The sequence below is a fragment of the Monodon monoceros genome, unplaced genomic scaffold, assembly GCF_005190385.1.
Source record: "Monodon monoceros isolate NGI ecotype Baffin Bay Population unplaced genomic scaffold, NGI_Narwhal_1 Super_Scaffold_13, whole genome shotgun sequence".
Classification (NCBI taxonomy): Eukaryota; Metazoa; Chordata; class Mammalia; order Artiodactyla; family Monodontidae; genus Monodon; species Monodon monoceros.
In genome coordinates this window covers 29,044,005-29,058,242 of record NW_021703769.1, presented here as the reverse complement: position 1 = coordinate 29,058,242, position 14,238 = coordinate 29,044,005, and the positions used below count along the sequence as shown (strand labels likewise).

The window sequence follows — 14,238 nt, the reverse complement described above, 5'->3', positions numbered from 1 at the left end:
GAAGCAAATGTTGTACGGTTTATCCCATTTACTCAATTCTTCTCCCTCTCTCTTCCCTCTCCCATCCTTGCCACATTTTCCCCCAATGAAACCCCAGGAAGATAAAAGTTACTCTGTGATCAATTATGCAGCTACACTGTATCCTGACCAACTACTACAGAGGAAAGACAAAATCAAGGTCATTATAATATTTCCTAACATTTACTGAAAGTTTACTACATGCTAAGAACTCTGCTAAGCACTTGGGGTGAACAATCTAATCCTTAAAACAAACATGCAGTAAAAGAGTACTACTGTTGAACCCATTTATTAGGTGAGGAAACAGTCTCAGAAGGGTTAAGTATTAATACTTTGTCCATGTTCACAAAGCATGGCAGGTATGGGATATGAACTCTAGTCACTTCCAACTCCCCAAATTAAAATAACTATAAAGCCTGACAAGGAAAATATGATAGAAATACAAAATCCAATCTGGGGACTTTCCTGGCAGTCCAGCGGTTAAGACTCCATGCTTCCAGTGCAGGCGTGTGGGTTGAATCCCTGGTCGGGGAACTACGATTTCCACATGCCATGCAACGTGGCCAGGGGGCGGAGGGGGGAGGAACTAATCTGATTCAAGGACTGGCAGTGTCTGACAGACTGACAGTATAAATGTATTTTAAATATCTAAGAAAATTTAATTCACTAACAAAGGGGTATGAAGGAATTTAATCAGTTAAGCTTGAATTAACATTATTTAAAGAGCAAGTGAAAGTTATTGTTCCTATTTCTATGCATAAATTACAATGCTTACAAGTACAATAACAAGACTAAAGAAAAACTAGGTTTTTAAATTTGCCACTTAAATAAATTGAACATTAATTTGAAACCCAAGTAATTTTTAGTCCTTTTCATGAACAAAAGCCCCACTCAGACATTACAAAACACACATAACTGAACTGCTCTGTTAACCACTACTTGCTCTACAACAGCATTCTTCAAAGTAGAACTTCTGAAAGCTAAGTGCAAGTGAATAAGCAGGAAATGTTAGTTGAAATGTCAAACTTAAGTAACTCTCACAGTAACGGGCATGACGCTTTCTGGAAGGTTTCACAAGTACTGTTCATAGTGCCTAGGGATGCCTCTGAGAAGGGGAACTTGGAAGATGAGGGAGAGAGAATTACCTTTTACGTATATTTTTAGTACTAATATTTGAATATTTTAACATGTACATGTATCATTCAAATGCATACATGATTTTAAATGAAGCAAATTTAAAAATATACACACTGGGGCTTCCCCGGTGGCGCAGTGGTTGAGAGACCGCCTGCCGATGCAGGGGACACGGGTTCATGCCCTGGTCCAGGAAGATCTCACATGCCGCGAAGCGGCTAGGCCCGTGAGCCATGGCCGCTGCGCCTGCACGTCCAGAGCCTGTGCTCCACAACGGGAGAGGCCACAACAGGGAGAGGCCCGCGTACCACAAAAAAAAAAATTAAAAAAATAAAAAATAAAATAAAAATATACACATTGATTAAAAAACATAAAGGCATTATTTTTTCCATTTTCTAAAAAGATGCTTTCTCAAATTTACCTTCTCCTTCCCACCACAGTCAGCCACTATTGAGAATCACTGCCTCAGAGGTTCACAACTGCTACCAACAGCACTATTGCTAACTGGGTATGAACTATAGGAAGAAAAAGGATCTTCTATCACTTCCACCAACTAGTAGCAAGATCCTGGGCCAGGCTAACTCCCCAGAATGGAGAAACAGAGAAACACCAGTTGGAAGTCACTGTATATTCAGCCCCTGTTAACAAAGCAAGCAGGTCCAGGTGGGAAGCAAGGTGCGCTGGAGAGCAGTGGTCTCACAGACACCAGCAGAAGCACTGATCCAGGAACTGGCCTCATTCCTTGAAAGGTGGGTAAAGCATTCAAATCAGTCGAGGCATGGAAAGGGGCACCAGAACAGAAGCATTCCTGTGAAAGCTCTCCCCCACATTTCCCCACCTTTCCTTTTAGAGGAACACTGGAAGTCCTGGAACTATTCCATATACTGATGTACTGCTGATACACCAAATGGAAGACATTCTCTTTATTAATGGGGTATTACTAATGCGTTTATAATATTGCATTAAGCCACCTGTCAACCAGTGTTTGAAAACTAATTGATGGTTATTTGTCAATCAATATTTGAGAACTCTTGAACAATTTATAGCAGCCGGGTTTTAACTTCTCCCCACACACAAAAGCTCAGTTCACTTTCAAAAAGCCAAAAATGTGGAACCCTACTAATGCTTCTACTGCTTAAATCATGCTTATCCACATATCTCCATTCCCCTATGCCTAACCAGTCCAGAACACCATCAACCCTGGCCAAATATGCTCTAACAATCATGAAACTAGTCTCTATGCTCTGTCCAGTTCATTTTCCACAGTAATGACAATCAAATTTTTTGACTGCACACCAGTCAATCAATCAACACGCACATCCCCAACATGTGTTCACCAATAAATATGACAAAGATACTAATATATATAAATACTACAAAAAACAGTCATTCATTTCCAAATGTAATAATGATTGTAATAATGGTTTTTATATGGGAAAATATAAAAACCATTACTGCTATCACTAAGATGCTAATACCAACCTTGTTTTAAAAATATTTAGTGTGATCCATATGATCAAATATTTATTATGCTTGAAAAATCTCATTTTAATACTTTGTGACAAAGCAATCTGAAAGCCTGGTTTCAAATCAATACTTGGTTTTAATGGTTATCATAGTCCAAAAGAAATATGGGTCCAAAAGGAAGAAGCACTACGGTTGTGCTTACTAAAGAGTGGTATTTCTTTTTCCAACCCCATCCAATTATACAAACATTTCTCTTCAAATTTGGCTAGCAAATGTCTATCTTCCCTTGAAAAGGAAACGACTCTTGAAATTACTCTTGAAAACTAGTCAGAAGATTTTACTTTTTAAATTTCTAACAAATGGATGTGAAACCCACTAAAACTAAGAGCAAGAGTAACTCTATAATAAACCCTTATATACCTATTATTCAGCTTCAATGATTATCAGTAATGGTAAATAACCTACAACCCTCAGACACAATGAATTATCTTAGAGCAAATTCCAGACATCCTATCATTTCATCCATAAATACTTCAGTACATATCTCCAAGGGAAAAGAGTTTTTTCTTTTAATACAACTATACTATTACCATATCTTTAAAAACTTAAAACAATAGTTTAAAAATCATTTAATATATTAAGTGGTATTCAAATTACTCCCGATTGTCTCATAAATACCTTTTTACAGTTAATTTGTATGACACAGGATCTAATCAAGGTCTACACATTACATTTAGTTAATATGTCTCAAGTCTTTTCTAACCTGTAATAGTTTCTCCACTTTTTTTCTTGCCATTTATTTGAAGTAACTGGGTTCATTTGTCCTACTGGATTTCTCACATTCTGAATTTTCTAATTACATTCTATAAGCTGATTGTTAGATCTAGATGCTTAATTAGAGTCAGGTTTGATTTGATTTTGGTAGGGAAAGACTATTTCATGAATGGTGTTATATTTTTCCTATTGTACCACATGAGAGGAACATAAAGTTTGGTTGTACCCATTTTAGAGATGTTATGACTGATTAGAAGATTGTCATTCTGATTCTTCTATTATAAAGTTCCCTACTGGTTTTAATTGCAACTGATGATCAATGTCTAGGTCTTTTATTTCATTAGATCATCTGGAAATTTTTTTAGAAATACATTTGGAGATGTTTATCAGGTAAGAAATTTATGTTTCCAAGTTTTTCATGTGTAAAAATATGAGAGTTTTTATAGATGCAACAAAATCACAATGAGCCCATGAGTCACTGGGGAAATGCAAATCAAAACTACAATGAACTATCATTTCATACCACTAAGATAGCTACAGTCAAAAAGACAGAATAACAGGGGACTTCCCTGGTGGCACAGGGGTTAAGAATCTGCCTGCCAATGCAGGGGACACAGGTTCAAGCCCTGGTCCGGGAAGATCCCACATGCCGCGGAGCAACTAAGCCCGTGAGCCACAACTACTGAGTCTGCGCTCTAGAGCCCGTGAGCCACAACTACTGAGCCCACATGCCGCAACTACTGAAGCCCACGTGCCTAGAGCCCGTGCTCCACAACAAGAGAAGCCACCGCAGTGAGAAGCCCGCGCGCCGCCAGGAAGAGTAGCCCCCGGTCGCCGCAACTAGAGAAAGCCCGCACGCAGCAAAGAAGACCCAATGCAGCCAAAAATAAATACATAAAATAAATTTAAAAAAAAAAAGACAGCATAAATATTGGTGAGGATGTGAAGAAACTGGAACCCTTGTGCATTGCTGCTGGGAATGTAAAATGGCACAGGTGCTTTACAAAACAGTTTGGCAATTCCTCTAAAGTTAAACAGACCCATTTAACCCAGCAATTCCGCTCTATATCCAAGAGAAATGAAAACGTATGCCCGCACACGTACTTGTGCATGAATGCTCACAGCAGCATTAATCGTAATAGCCAAAAAGTGGAAACAACTCAAAAATTCACTAACTGATGAAGAGCTAAACAATATTATCTATACAATGGATTATTTATTCAGCTATAAAAAGGAATGAATGAATTCATGCTACAACATGAATGAACTCCCCAAAACATTATGCTAATTAAAAGAAGTCAGTCAACAAAGGCCACATTTTATATGATTCCATTTATATAAAATGTCCAGAACAGGCAAATAGAAAGAGTAGAGGCTGCCAGAGGCTGGAGGGAGGGTGGAATGGGGAGTGAAGGTAATGGGTGCAGGGTTTCTCCTTGGTGTGATAATGGATAATGGTGATGGCTGCACAACTCCACAAATACACTAAAAGTCACTGATTGTACACTTTAAAAGGCTGAATTTTATAGTATGTAAATTATATCATGATAAAGCTTCTTTTTTAAATTACAAGGAAAATGTTATCCCATAGCATACTTATAAGAAAAAAGACGTTACTTCCTCATTCACTGTTAAAATAACATCTTTACTTGAAGAGACAGATTAAGGATATTAACTTCTCAAATAATATTAGCTAGATAGCCATTTACCACAGAAAAAGTAGGCTTTTTTTTTTTTGGTAGAAGTAAAATGTATAACATCAACAACTCCACCACAAGATAACCAACAAGATAACCTGCCTCAATAGTTCATGAAGAGGCAATGAACGCATTTCATTTTTCATTCAAGTGTATGTTCTGTTTACATTTAGACAATTATTCCATACAGCATTGTTATGAAGGCAGTCATTTACTATTAAGAATGTTTTCTCCAGTATAACTTTCTCCAGTAGCTCACAAAAGAAGTGATTTTTCTTGGATTTCTTTTAATAAAGAGAATCTAGCAAATACTAAGGCATGCTAGAAGCTTCTATACTTTTAAAACTATATAACAAACCTCCAACACTGAAAAATTTATTCTAATGTTGCTTGTTCAAATCTTCAGCAACATTTACTACATCTTACAAGAGTATCTGCAAACAAAATTTAGTCTTAGTTTCTTGATATATTATTTTCCATACACTATATTCAGCCTTTTTGCGGGTGCAGGCAGTGCGGACAGGAGAACCTGCCAATGGTATGTGCCTTTTGCTCATTTATAAGAACAGAAAACCTTGAAATAGATACTTTAATCATTAGGCTGTGAAATTATGTACAGCATCTGATTGAAGAGCCTATGTCTTTTTTTCTTTTCTTTTTGGCTGCACCCCATGGCTTGGGGGGATCTTAGTTCCCCCACTAGGGATTGAACCTGGGCCACGGCAGTGAAAGCGCTGAGTCCTAACCACTGGACTGCCAGGGAACTCCCCAGGCTATGGCTTTAAACATCATTGGGGGAAAAAAACATGCAGAGCTTCTCTTTATGCTCCAGATGCTTAGTTTTCAAATGTCTTGTTATTAGTGATAGCCTCATATTTTACTATTTAATATCTCAGGTTCTACATAATCTTAAAACAAGATTCCTATAATGACAGAGGATGTAAGTCTATGTTTCAAATAGAGTTCTTGATACCTTCCAATGTAATATGAGCTGACTTATTTAATCTGACTTAATAGCTCACTGAGCAGGGACTTCCCTGGTGGTCCAGCGGTTAAGACTCCGAGCTCCCAATGCAGGGAGCCCAGGTCTGATCCCTGGTCACAGAACTAGATCCCACATGCATGCTGCAAATAAGACTAGGCGCAGCCAAATAAATAAATAAATACTAAAAAAAAAAACAAAAAAAAACTGCTCACCAGGACTTCATAATAGGAGCTAGACAAGGGTCAGCTCTGCCATTTTTTTTGTTTCCTTGTGCTTGCGTTATTAATATTTTCTTCAATCACTGGTTTCTTTGCAGGGATCTTTTTAAGCCACTTGTTCATTTTGTGAAGGTTAGTTTAATGAAAGCTGAATAATATAAACTGTTATCAATATGTTGCAATACACTGAAAGCAAATGTATGTACACAGGGATTTCCCTGGTGGTCCAGTGGCTAAGACTCTGTGCTCCCAATGCAGGGGCCTGGGTTCAACCCCTGGTAGATCCCACATTCTGCAACTAAGAGTTCACATGCCGCAACTAAAGATCCCACATGCCGCAACAAAGATCTCTTGTGCCACAACTAAGACCCAGGTCAGACAAATAAACAAATAAATAAAAAATTTTTTAAAATATATATATAAAATGTATATATACAGCTCTGCTTGCTTACTGAAGGACTCCCCTCTTACTTCTGGACACCCAAACACTGTTTGACCTACAGACCCAAGAAGATGCCAGTGACAGTCCCTAAATGTAATGTTTTATCATTTTTTAGATAAAAACAATAAAAAGTTCAGCATCCCAGCATCTTATCCACCTCACTTGGAAAACTACTGCTCTGGATTGCAGCCACAGTGAACTTTTCACAACTGCAAATCAGATCAGTTCACTCCTCTTTTAAATCCTTCAATGGCTTAGCCCTGCCTTCACGATAAAGTCCAAAATCCTTACGTGGTGTATAGGGCCCTCAACTCTGGCCCCTGCTTCTCTCTAGTCCAGTGGTTCTCAACCCTGGCTGCATATTAGAATCACCTAGGGAATTAAAACATACATATACATATATATATATATGTAAGGTACCAAACCCCTTCCTAGCTCAGGGTCTCTGTGTTCTTTAAACTGCAAGCATTGTTGAACTTCTCTGGTGCTCCCAAGACATCTTATTCTTCCCCTTTGATCACATCTATAATTACCATCAGGTGATTAATATCTGCCTTCTGCATTAGCCCATAAGGACAGACATCACATCCAAGTTATTGGAGTATGCAGTATCCAGTTATCTGGAGTATCCCTAACTACCAGCACAATGTCTGGTATTTTCTACTGAACAGCACCCACTTTTCTATTTCATACCAGTATGATCTTATCCTAAATTTCCAAAATATTTCTGGCCTATCAACCATGTCTTTCTTCATAAAAAAGTTGACTTTAGCTACATAACACTTGGATATGATATATAACACAGCACCATACTTCATTCAAAATCTAAATGAGCTACTAAAACTCATTTAGTAGCTCATTTAGATTTTTTTCCTAAAGTTTTTCTAAAGAAATGTAAATTAAACCTAACTCAAAGTAATATTACATTTCTTTTAAATTAACAAAATCGAATATTAGGTTTTTTAAAATTTATTTTACTTTCGGCTGCGTTGGGTATTCGTTGCTGCATGTGGGCTTTCTCTAGTTGCAGCAAGCGGAGGCTACTCTTCATTACGGTGCACAGGCTTCTCACTGCGGTGGCTTCTCTTGTTGTGGAGCATGGGCTCTAGGCGCGCAGGCTTCAGTAGTTGTGGCACACGGCTCTCAGTAGTTATGGTGCACGGGCTTAGTTGCTCCACAGCATGTGGGATCTTCCCGGACCAGGGCTCGAACCCGTGTCCCCTGCATTGGCAGGCAGACTCTTAGCAACTGCACCACCAGGGAAGCCCAAATACTAAGTTTTGTTTGTAACAGCATTGGCTGTATTGTCAGGAAATAGAGCCACAAAAATTGCTGATGATATTGTAAACCAGTTCAACCTTTCTAGAGAGCAATTCGGCACTGAAATCATATTCTGATGCAGTGAACCCATTTTAGGGGTAAGAGTGCAAGAAAATAATCCAAAGGAAGTATTTGAACAAGGGTGCTCAGAAGTACCATTTATAATAGTAAAAAGGAGAGAGAAAAGGAAAATAAAAAACGATCGCACAAACTACAGCTATCAATGCATAGAATACTATTCTGTGATTTAAAATAATAAACAAAATGAGTAAATATAAAATATTTGATGTTATTCAAGAAAACAAAAATCATATGCTGTATTTACTTTAATTGCCATGTACATATAAAAGTTTTTAACTATAAAAAAAAATCTATGCCTATACACTGACACAAATGGATGTGAATTTAAAGTAAATACAATTTCACATTTAATGGATTCTCTTTTCCACAGAGAATATATTAAAACAAATTTTAACACTGGGTTATTTGAGGGTTTGTTGCTCAATTGTATTGTTAGTGTTATATTATTGCTATTCTTGTTGTACTCAGACTCACTAAAAAAATTTCTTCAAATTTGTCATTTGGGAACATATTAGTTATTACATTAGAAGTAAAAAGACAAGATTGTATATTTGGCCAGATTCCTGCTTATAACTTAAGCTTCACCTGCACCTCATTTTTCCCACATGAAGGTGGAGAAAAACAATGCAACAATGTTTACAAACTGACTCTGAGAACCTCCAATGATAAGATGCTGGGCAAGTACAAATATCAGAGCTGCTTAAAAAAATCACCACCACCCAGTGTTTTGCACAAGTCACTTTATCCTTCTGAGACTCAATGTCTCCTTCTGCAGATAGAAAGAAGTAGGCTAGAATCACATGAGGGGAGGAGGTTAGGTAAGGGAAAAGCATCTGAAAAAACAGTCTATCTGAAAAAGCAGCCCAGGCTACCCTGATACATACTCTGATGAAGATCTGTTTGAGGTCCATTCACATTTTTGCAAAGAGGATAAGTTAGTACAACCCCCTCCAAGGGGTAGTAATTTGGCTACATGTCTACAAATTTAAAATGCACACGTATCCTTTGACCCAGCAATTCCACTTCTAAAAATATACAATTCAGGGGCTTCCCAGGTGGCGCAGTGGTTGAGAATCTGCCTGCTAATGCAGGGGACACGGGTTCGAGCCCTGGTCTGGGAGGATCCCACATGCCGCGAAGCAACTAGGCCCGTGAGCCACAACTACTGAGCCTGCGCATCTGGAGCCTGTGCTCCGCAACAAGAGAGGCTGCAATAGTGAGAGGCCCGCGCACCGCGATGAAGAGTGGCCCCCGCTTGCCACAACTAGAGAAAGCCCTCGCACAGAAACAAAGACCCAACACAGCCAAAAATAAATAAATAAAAAATATACAATTCAGGTAATTTTATACATGAGCTCTTAACAAAGTATGTAAAAGGATATTCATTATAATGTTGTAATAGAAAAACCTGGAAACAACTTAAATGTTGTTTGATCCAAAAACTAGTTACAAATAATAGTGCAGCCAAACAATGAAATAAGTAAAAGAATATCAATAAAATAAAAAGAATAAATAGCTCTATATGTACTAATATGTAATGATTTCCTAAGTTAAGTAATGATTTTCCTACGTTAAGTAAAAAAGAGCAAGATATGGGAATTCCCTGGCATTCCAGTGGCAAGGACTCCGTGCTTTCGCTGCAGAGGGCCCAGGTTTGATCCCTGGTCAGGGAACTAAGATCCTACAAGCCAAGCCGAGCAGCAGTGAAAAAAAAGAAGAGCAAGATGTGACTGGTATGTACCATGGGGTAGGAGTACGGATAGGCAGATACATGTTTATACAGGAATAGTGTCTATGTAAAGCCACAGAAACTGGAAACTTCAACCATCTCTGGGGAGGTCAGGGTAGAAGGGAGGCGTTTCTCTATACATACGCTTTCGTACTGCTGGAATTTTTTCTCATAAGTATGACCTGTTCCCAAAACTCAGCAGTATTCTCTTTAGGCCTCACCCTGGGTCTAAGAGGCTATGATTCTGCCTCTGTGAAGCCTCACCATTGCCTCCTAAATTGCAAGGGTATTAACATCTGGCCCCACACTGCCCCTGAATGACCTTTCAAAATCCTGGTGTGCCCAAGTCCCTGACCTCCTTTATCTTTTATTTTTTAAATTTATTTTATTTTGTTTATTTTTATTTTTGGCTGCCTTGGATCTTTGTTGCTGTGTGCGGGATTTCTCTAGTTGCGGCGAGTGGGGGCTACTCTTCGTTGTGGTATGCGGGCTTCTCATTGCAGTGGCTTCTCTTGCTGTGGAGCACGGGCTCTAGGTGCGCCAACTTCAGTAGTTGCAGCGCACAGGCTCAGTAGTTGTGGCTCGTAGGCTGTAGAGCACAGGCTCAGCAGTTTTGGTGCACGGGCTTAGGTGCTCCGCGGCATGTGGGATCTTCCCGGACCAGGGCTCGAGCCCATATCCCCTGCATTGGCAGGCGGATTCTTAACCACTGCACCACCAGGGAAGTCCCCCTGACCTCCTTTAAAATCCCCCTTTAAAGTCTCCACTGCCCAAACTCTAACACAGCACTTACAGCCCTTCAAGCCAACCTAATCTCATCTCCCACCCTTCTTCCCTCTACCCAATCCAACTACGTTTAACCTCTCCCTGCTCCCCAAGGACAATGGGTTCCTTCCACCTCCAAGCCTGCCTGTGCTGCTCCTTCTTTCCTGTATCCTGTCCACCATACATAAACTCCTATCTATCCTTCATGACCCAAAGGCTCCCTTCCAGTCAAGTTTTCTCAGACCACCCAGGGAGGGAATGCTGTCTATACAGCCAGGCAGATCCTCTGGAACTAGACTGCCAAGATTCAAATCCTGACTATTCCCTCATCTGCACACTGTATGGGCTCAGTTTCCACCCTTGTCTAGTAAGAATTAGCCACCACATGATGGTAGAAAGAATTATATAAGATAATTCGTGGAAAGCATTTATTACCTAGCCTGACACAAGGCAAATAAAATGTATTATTACACTCTTATAGTACCTGTGATATAAGTATTTGTATCCACTTGTCCTGCATTAAGCTGTGAGCCCCTCAAAGGTAAAGATGTGACTTCCTCACTTTTATTCTGTATGCCAAGCACTTCGCCTGGCAAACAGAATACATGTGAATGTAGTTCAGTCAGAGGACTGGCTTTTCTGGTTTCTGAATTTCACCTAGGTGGTAAATTAGTGTCTAAAAGGTACCCAGTGAACAGCCTCCTAGATTGTACCCTGCCTTACAGTACACACATAGCCAGGCCACTTCAGGCAGGCAGAGGTGAAAAAGAGATGGTGGGGCTTTTAGCCTTTCAGAGACAGTCAAGCAGATTGAAGGCCAGTGGGATATGAGACCGGCCAGTTTCTGCCTGTTGATTACTTATGGGGGCTGGATGGGATGGACATGAAGAGATGGGGAATCAAGATACTAAAAGTCATAGGTATGCACGCCAAGCAGGAAACACTCAGGAAAGGTTCTCTCAGGGGACTTCCCTGGTGGTGCAGTGGTTAAGAATCCGCCTGCCAATACAGGGGACACAGTTTCGATCCCTGGTCCGGGAACATCCCACATGCCACAGAGCAACTAAGCCCGTGTGCCACAACTACTGAGCTTGCGCTCTAGAGCCCGCGAGCCACAACTGCTGAGCCCGTACGCCGCAACTACTGAAGCCCATGCACTCTAGGGCCCATGCTCCACAACAAGAAGGCACGGCAATGAGAAGCCCGTGCACCACAACAAAGAGTAGCCCCACCTGCTGCAACTAGAGAAAGCCCACGCACAGCAACGAAGACCCAACGCAGCCAAAAAAAAAAAAGATTCCATTGAATTAAAAAAAAAGATTTTCTCAGGAAGTGGGTACCTGGAAGTAAACATAAGTGGAAGAGATGGGACAGGACCTGTAAGACAATCGGGAGGAAGAAATCTCTCAATATGGAAGATGAACAGTTGAACAAGGCACAGCTCCTGCCCTCATCAAGCTTCTCAAATGAGAAGGGCTTTAAAGGAAGAGGTGGAGGTTGGCAGGTAAAGGTGGGGAGGAAAGAGGATCACACAAGCAAAAAAAGAGGCAGTCAAGCAATTCTGATTGGCCAGAGAGGGGGATGAAAGGAAGGAGAATTGAAGGATTCAGCTAAAAGTAAAAGAGTAAGTTGAAGCAAGCCTGTCAAGTGCCCTGTAGGACCTGTTAAGGCATTTTGGGCTTCATTCACCCTATAGGAAAAGGAAAGCGAGGGAGTTTTAAGTAAACAAGTGACAGCATCAGATCTGTGTTTTGTAAAGGAGTGGCCAGGCAGGAAGATGTTCGCCCATCTTCCACCACCAGTCCTCTCCTTGCCCACCATCTTCTGGTTCTAGAGCTGCCTTAACGGCAAGCAGGTGGCAAGAGAAGAGATCTTTCAGGAGATGTGACTGGTTCTAGAGCAGGGATCCCTACCCTGGTCAAAGGCTTCTGAAGGCATTCACTCTCCTAGAGAGGTTTTAAACATTCTTGTTTTCCTGTCTTACAAACATCATTCACTGACCTCAAGAAAAAAAACAAACAAACCCTCAACATTAGGCTCAGCTCTGCCATTATTATTTTTATCTTCAGGAAATACAATTAGGAACTAATTTTTCAAAAAACGGTATTCTTTGTGTTATTCACCGAAAGTTAAAAAAAAAAAAAAAAGGAGGAGACCTGCATTCCCAATTGGCTCATTTTAAATTCTGGGCAGCTCTGAGCCCCTGCTTCCCTTCCTAAGCGGCCTCAACTGTAGGGAGTGGACGGTAGAGAAGGGCCCGGGGAAGAAAAGTTGGTCACTGTAAGAGCAAATTTTCTCGTGCCAGGAGTTTTCCTCTTTCTTCCCATTAAATGGACCTGAGCAAATTCTGTTCTCGCTGTCCAAATTTCTTCTTTCAGAATGAACTATGGCAGCGCCCCCGCCCGACCCCAGGAGGACACACGCAAAGTTCCTGGGCAGTAGAGAGGGGTCGGCGCCCGGGCCGGCGCGTTTCCGGGGACACCCCCCCCCCCCCCCCCCCCCCACACACACGGACAGCGTTTCCGGGGACACCCCCACCACACACACACACACACACACACACACACAGACACACGGACAGCGCAAGGATGTGGGATTCCTGGAAAGCCGGATGGATCCGGCCCGGAAAAGAGGGATTTGGTATCGGGCCGGGGACCCCTCCCACCCGCTCCCGGGAGCCGCCCCCCCCACCTCCGGAGCCCGCCTGGGCGGCGGCAGCCGCGAACACTCACCGAGTCCGGCGTTGGGCGGGACCGCTGGGGACGAGGACGGCGGCTCCGCCTCTGTGCCGCGACGGCGTCTCGGCCCGCCACACGCCCTCAGGGCCGCCGCCCGGCCCACGGCTCGGAGCCCCGCGGCGGCGGCGGCGGCCTCGCCTCCATGGCGAGGGGAAGCGGCTGAGGGGCAGCGGCTGAGGGGCTACCGGGCGGGCGGCGGTGATGGCGGCGGCAGCCTCGGGTCCGAGCTGGAACGCGCGCGCGCGTTTCTGTCACCGCCGCACTCGCCGCAGCCTCGCTCCCGACCCGGCCTTGGCTGTAAAGAGCCTCCTCATTGGTGGTTCAGAGACGGGCGCTGGTTGGCCCAGACAGAACGGGCGTCTCCTGGCCCTCCTGGGTCCCGCCCTTGCGCGCCTCCGAGCGCTCTCTCGCCTAACAGCCTGGGGCGCAAGGCCGGGTCTCACTGTCACCGTCTCACTGATGGCCCGGGAGATGTGCGCCCCAAGGCAGCGCACATGGACCCTGGGAGCACCGGCCGACCGTGCACCAACACCGTCCGCCTCTCTACTGTCCCACCTCCCTGGATGTGGGCCTTCTTCCCAGTTTACAGATGCGGAAACTGAGGCCAAACACAAGTTACACCAATGTCTAGCGATCAGGGCAGCCTGGAACTCAAAAATCATCTTTCCACTCCTGTCTCCAAACGGGTTCCCTCGAACTCCCCCCCTCCCTTTTTCTAATTGGTGCAAGGTATTTAAAGGACGGAGGCTCTCAATGGGGAGGGAGAGGAACCTGCAAAACCGCTAGAAGAGGCCTAGCACCGTGGCTGTGGTCTTCCATCAAGTCAACCTAGCCATCCCCACTCGAGCCCCAGGGAAATCTCCCCAGCTT

At 42.6% G+C, this 14,238-nt stretch overlaps 1 protein-coding gene across 2 annotated transcripts in view; it reads right to left on the bottom strand.

Annotated features, from left to right (window-relative positions):
- Nucleotides 1-13,657, bottom strand: part of PTPRA (protein tyrosine phosphatase receptor type A) — a 185,355-nt gene extending 171,698 nt beyond the window's left edge. For both annotated transcript variants that reach the window (XM_029221925.1, XM_029221927.1), the window contains exon 1: nt 13,363-13,657. The gene's annotated coding sequence lies outside the window, so the exon portion shown is untranslated. The remainder of the gene's footprint in view (nt 1-13,362) is intronic.
- Nucleotides 13,658-14,238: the final 581 nt, after the last annotated feature.